The sequence below is a fragment of the Arachis duranensis genome, chromosome 9, assembly GCF_000817695.3.
Source record: "Arachis duranensis cultivar V14167 chromosome 9, aradu.V14167.gnm2.J7QH, whole genome shotgun sequence".
NCBI classification, from domain to species: Eukaryota; Viridiplantae; Streptophyta; class Magnoliopsida; order Fabales; family Fabaceae; genus Arachis; species Arachis duranensis.
The window spans coordinates 5,484,847-5,490,454 of NC_029780.3; the positions used below are offsets into that span (position 1 = coordinate 5,484,847).

General features: G+C 33.6%; 1 protein-coding gene and 1 long non-coding RNA gene across 2 annotated transcripts in view; one reads left to right on the forward strand and one right to left on the reverse strand.

Annotated features, from left to right (window-relative positions):
- The window catches only part of LOC107464245 (3-epi-6-deoxocathasterone 23-monooxygenase CYP90D1), a 35,129-nt gene that overhangs the window by 2,929 nt on the left and 26,592 nt on the right, over window positions 1-5,608 (reverse strand). The window lies entirely within an intron of this gene.
- On the forward strand, window positions 486-3,459 carry LOC107464250 (uncharacterized). The gene is made up of 2 exons (XR_002367786.2): window positions 486-984; window positions 3,096-3,459. It is a non-coding gene; the product is annotated as an uncharacterized LOC107464250 (long non-coding RNA).

The window sequence follows — 5,608 nt, forward strand, 5'->3', positions numbered from 1 at the left end:
AAAAATGGTACCTTGTAAACATGTTTGTTTGAAAAATTATGACTATCAATAATTCCATAAAGATAACTAGCTAGATTTCTTTTTGTTAACATAAATAGGACCACAAAAAAGACAAGTACACTCAAATTATTATTAGTTGCTGATTGCTACGGTACGATAATAAATTTATACGTACCGATACGTTTAAAATATGGACAAATAATAATAAAACATGTGGAATTTATTTTCCACGTCAATATTTAAGTTTTTCTTTTTTAAATATATAGTATATCACCACTTTTACTAAAAGACCCTTTTAATTAAATAAAAATAAAAAATATTTATTTATTTAATTTTATAAAAAGACTTAAACATCTTTCCTTTATTTGATTAGACAAAAATACCCTTTTAAATTAATCAAATTTTAAAATTCAATTAATCCTAATTTTATAATTTCAAATAATTGAAACAACAAAACAAAAACACATTAAAAAAACAAAAAATTAAAATTATTCTTTTCATCTATGTTAAACATATTAAAAAAATAAAAAATCAAAATTATTCTTCATCTGCCTTCGGAAACCTTCTCGTTCAGCTACGAAGGTTTCAGTGTTCCTCGTCTTCTCTCCTCTTCCTATCCTCTCTCTCTGTCTCTGTCTGCTCATCGATCTCTCTCATCTGTCTCTCCTGGTCAGGGTTCACCGCCAATGGCACGAGGCCCGCCACCTCCGATGCCGCCTGGGCAATTTGCACCACCCAGGCCCAGTGGTGGGCCTCCCAGCCTTTCCCTGTTCCGCCACAGTTTGGGCAACAGCCTATGGGTCCTCCACCACCTGGTCAGATGGTGAGAGGGCCTCCTGCTCCGCCAAGGCCGGGGATTCCCGCCCCGTCTCCGCCTCATCCTGGGATGCCTCCTCCACCTGGCAGCGGCGTTCCGGTGTTCGAACCTCCTCGCCCAGGCATGCCTTCTCCACCGAACCCACAAAACCAGCAACAACAGTAGTGGTAATAAACTAGGTAATTTCTTTTTTTTTTCTTCTATTTTGATTTGTTTCTGATAACTAATATAGCTTGTGTCTTATGGTTATCTAGCATAATTTGTGTAGGATTATATTTTTCTTTTTGTTTTTGTCTAAGATTGCGATGTCTTGATGGATGAAGAGTGGTCATGGAAGTTCATGAAATTAAGATACGATGGGAATTTGCAGTTTTGAAATAAAAATGAAATTGTTCATCATGTATTTTGGTATTATGATTTGTAGATATGTTAGAATGCTATCACTAGAAGCAATTAGCTGCAGACAAAGAAGACAGTATTTGGCATATCATAGTCATACTCAAACAGTTTATGAGTTTACTTTTGGATATAGGGTATAATCCTAATAAATCATTTTGTTAGTTTATGATTGAGTAACAAAAGGAAATCAGTTAGTTGGTATAAAGTTTATTAGTATAATGGTAGCAGCAACTTACATGAGTTTTGTGATAAACCTTTTGTCTTTCACTTGTACCTTTTTATATGTGGGTTTATTTATAGGGAATTTCTATGGATTTTCTTCCTTTGTGTTTGTGATTTGACTGTGAATCCTGCTAATTGAATTAGGTAGCCTTCATTGTCAAACAATTTTGGTTTATTTAAATAATAATGTAGCTAATTTGAACTATCTATGGATGACTTTACTATGAATAAACTATCTATAGATGCTTTTGTTCTCCCCCAAAATGAAATACACTGTCTCTCACTTTTCATAGTTGAGCTCAAGTTTGGATTCATTCTGTGGTTTTCATGCAGGATTGTAGTCAGCACAACTGTTTAGCTTTATTTTGGGCATTTCAATGCTAGTCAATGGTATTTTGCTAATAAATAACGGAATAAAATTTACTTGGTTAATATTTTTGTCTCTCTGTGGATGACAAATAACAGAATCAAAAGAGGAGAGGGAGAGGGAGGGGGAGAGGGAAGATAATTAGAATAACTTAGTATACTTCTGTCACATATGTTCCCGTTTTCTGTCGAATATATTTCATTGCCTTGCATAAAACAGATTTTCAGAACAAGCATGTTTTGTAGGATGTGATTAAATTTGTCACATCTATTTGGTATAAAGCTAATGTTCTTTTTAGAGGACTTTCCCACTTAAACATGTTGAGATTTGTAAGCTACACGTCATAGAAAGCACTTTAAATCCCCCTCTCTCCCTCTCCTTTTTTTTCCCATGATCTTCCATAGAGGATCTCTTACCATCCATTTCCTTTTATTATTTTCTCTCGTTCTTAATCATATTCTTTTTTATAGAAAAATGCATTTCATTAATCAAATAATAGAAATTATTGAAGCTGAATTAACTGATTGACCCCTTAGAATACATATTTGGAATATAAATTAAAGAGTGATACTAGGTAACCAACTTTTTTGGGCCAACATCAGCCAACTTTTTTAAAATTATTTTGTTTATCTTAAAATCTAGACGCTAACTCGTAAATCTTTAACCTTAAATCCTAAATTATAAACCTAAACACTAATGTTGGCTAACTAAAAGGTGGTTCTCTATACTTTCGTTAAATTAAAACATGATACAGATTGTATGTATCGTATGTTTTGTTTATCTCATTTTGGTTGGATACTTTTACATGAGCTGAATAATTTGGTATTAATATTATTATACGAGTAGTACATTCTATTCATTCTATATACCTTAATATTATTATCCGAGTACATTCTATTCAATCTATAAAGTATTAACCACTAGTTAGAAGTGGGGATGTCACCTGGTGTTCTCTGTGACCAATCTGTTCTTTAATTATACGGTCATATCCATTGAATTATGTGCCTCTGCTTTTTTCTATCTGCATTTTCAGGAACCTTTATTTTTTGCTGACATGTTAACATTACTTTCAGCCAGTTCACTGGTTATTGTAGAATCTGTGGGCTAAATTTTTTATGAAGAAATCCATTTTTTTGTATGGTCACTAGTTGCAACTAATTTATTAAATCTTTAACTTGGATTTGTATTAGCATCTTGTAGTTCATTTTTGTCTTATCTGCTCTGACCTATGGTTAACTAGCATCCCTCATTTTTTCTCTACTAAACAGAGATGTTTAAATTACTGTGCAGCTAAATTCGAGTTGTTATTGTTGGTGCTCTGAAGAATTGAAGATTTGGACCTTGGACATGTGCATGTTGCAAACCATCTTGTAGTTAAGCGGTGATTGTTGCTTGTACAACCTAGATCATTCTCTTGTTAGGGAATTTTTTAAAATGTGTTGATGAGAAGTTATATGTTAGAAAATCATGTTTTCGGGGAGGTTATGCTATTGCAGCCTGAGCATTAGACTTATAAATCAATTGTGTAGATTGTCAAGAAAGGAACAAAAATATGATGCTGGATTGCAAAGACAGTGTACTGATTTGTGAGTGTAGGACCGATCTGTGACCCCCATATATTTCCGATTACATAATATACTTATGACTTGGGTAATGTTGAGCAATCTTTTTAGCTATCTACAATTATTAGATAAAGGATAGCTAGTGGTTCAAATAAAATGTTCCATGGATAATTTAAATGGAACAGTAAATGTGCTATTTGTTTCACCAAACATTTTCCCCCATTTTACTGGAAAACATTCATAATTGGAAAATTTTGTAATCAGAACTTGCTTATTCTGTATGTAAGAGATCTCAACTAACATAATTATACAACTTTCCTTTACAAGATTAACAACTCTAATACATATACAACTTTTCATCAAGCTGTGTCAGCTATGGATGGTATTTTAAAATCTACTTGGAATATCTTTCTTCTGATTTGAGCTGTTGGATTCTTTGCCGTAGTCTACGCCGGTGGTCATGAATTTTCCAAAGGCCATGTCCCAATATAACCGTTGAGTATATGCCATGTGTGATAATGGGAGCTAGAATGTTATTTGTCTGTCACATAACCATTGCCAATTAGTTTATCCTTGAAACTATTACACAAAACCGAAAAATATTTTCAGAAGATTATATAAAATGTAAAGCTAAGAAGATTACTTGAATCCATTCAAAACCCAAGTAGAGGGCAAGAAGTCCTTCAAGAAGAGGGGAATATATCTTTTTCATTTGGCGCTTCTCATACCATGCTGCAAACCGAAAGCAGACAGTGCAATTAGACTCATGAAACAGATATAATAAGTAGAAACTGCTTAATCAATGACTAGTAGATATTATATCATAGAGAAACTTTATAACTTTATGACTTTATTTCACCACTTTCTGAACCAAATGAAACTTTGTTCAATCTATGAATCTATGAACTGATTCTAATGCTTTGCAATAGGGATAAGTAATTGAACCTTCAAACAGCTTTTTCAAATCTTGACAGCCCGAGTGAGATTGCAAAACAGGTGCCACAACATAAGTGGGATCTGAAAGAAGTAAACAAATAAGCAAGAGATCGTTAAGCAAGCTTAAAAACAAAATAAGTCAATACAAAGGGAAAACATGTTGAAGGGCAATAAGAAGAGGACCTTTGGGCGAGGTAGCCACATAATAGAGAGAACCAGTAAGAACAGTTGTGAGTAAAATGAGTTATGAGCTTATTAGTGCATAAGAATGTTAAAACAGTTTTTAAAACTTAAAAAAATTATAATAAAGTTTTCCAGAGAGAGAAGACAAGAATTCAACCATTCTCACAATGGCACCACTGAAGGATATCCTTAAATATGTTGGCTGGTTTATAGATTTAGTAGTTGTATAGTTGTATTGTTTCTAGGGAATATAATAAAGCGACCAATTTTCTAGATAAGCAACATAATAGATATGTCACAAAATTTGATACCTTCTATCTACCAATATGCAACAATACAAAGGCTATGGGATCAAAGGCATACAGAGCACTACGACTTAGTGAGGAATATGAAAGAATATATTCACACATCAACAAACAAAATTACTAGGATCAACAAACAAAATTTCGATACCCAATTTAAAAAAGAAACTAAAAAGTTAATTCCTAAAGTGGGTCACAAGATTTACATCCTTAATCATCACAGGACCAACCTCAGAGAGAAGGTCCAAGCATGGTGGTAGAATCTCTTTGGAAGCATGGATTGAGCCATACTAAACCAATAGGAGCAGTTTTAACATGGCAGGAGCAATTTTACCATGGCAAGTTTTCATCTTCCACTCAATGAACAATTTATTAAATCAACCACAACAAAACACAATATAATAATCAAAAGGTAGAGAACAACACCAAAACAATAATTTATCAAATTAACAAGTTAATAAGATCAGTTAAAACTGAAAATCAAAATAACAAGAAGAATTAACATTTTAAACTACAGCAAACTAACAACAAAATAAGCACTAGAAAACATACTAACCATGAAAACAACAATAAAAAAAAACAATAACTGAATAATTAATACAAGAAAGAACAAGACGAAGGAAAAAAAATCACCCTTAGGATGGAGCAGTTCTGAAATTCAAACAGTACAGGGAAATGGAGGAGCTTTAAATCGCGACGGAGATGGCTGAATGGAGGCAGACAATGGCGGAACGGTGGCTGAAAGGCCGCGGAACAGAGGCTGAACAGAGGCTCGAACACGCGGCGTAGAAGACTGAACAGAGGGCTAAGCAGCTCGAAC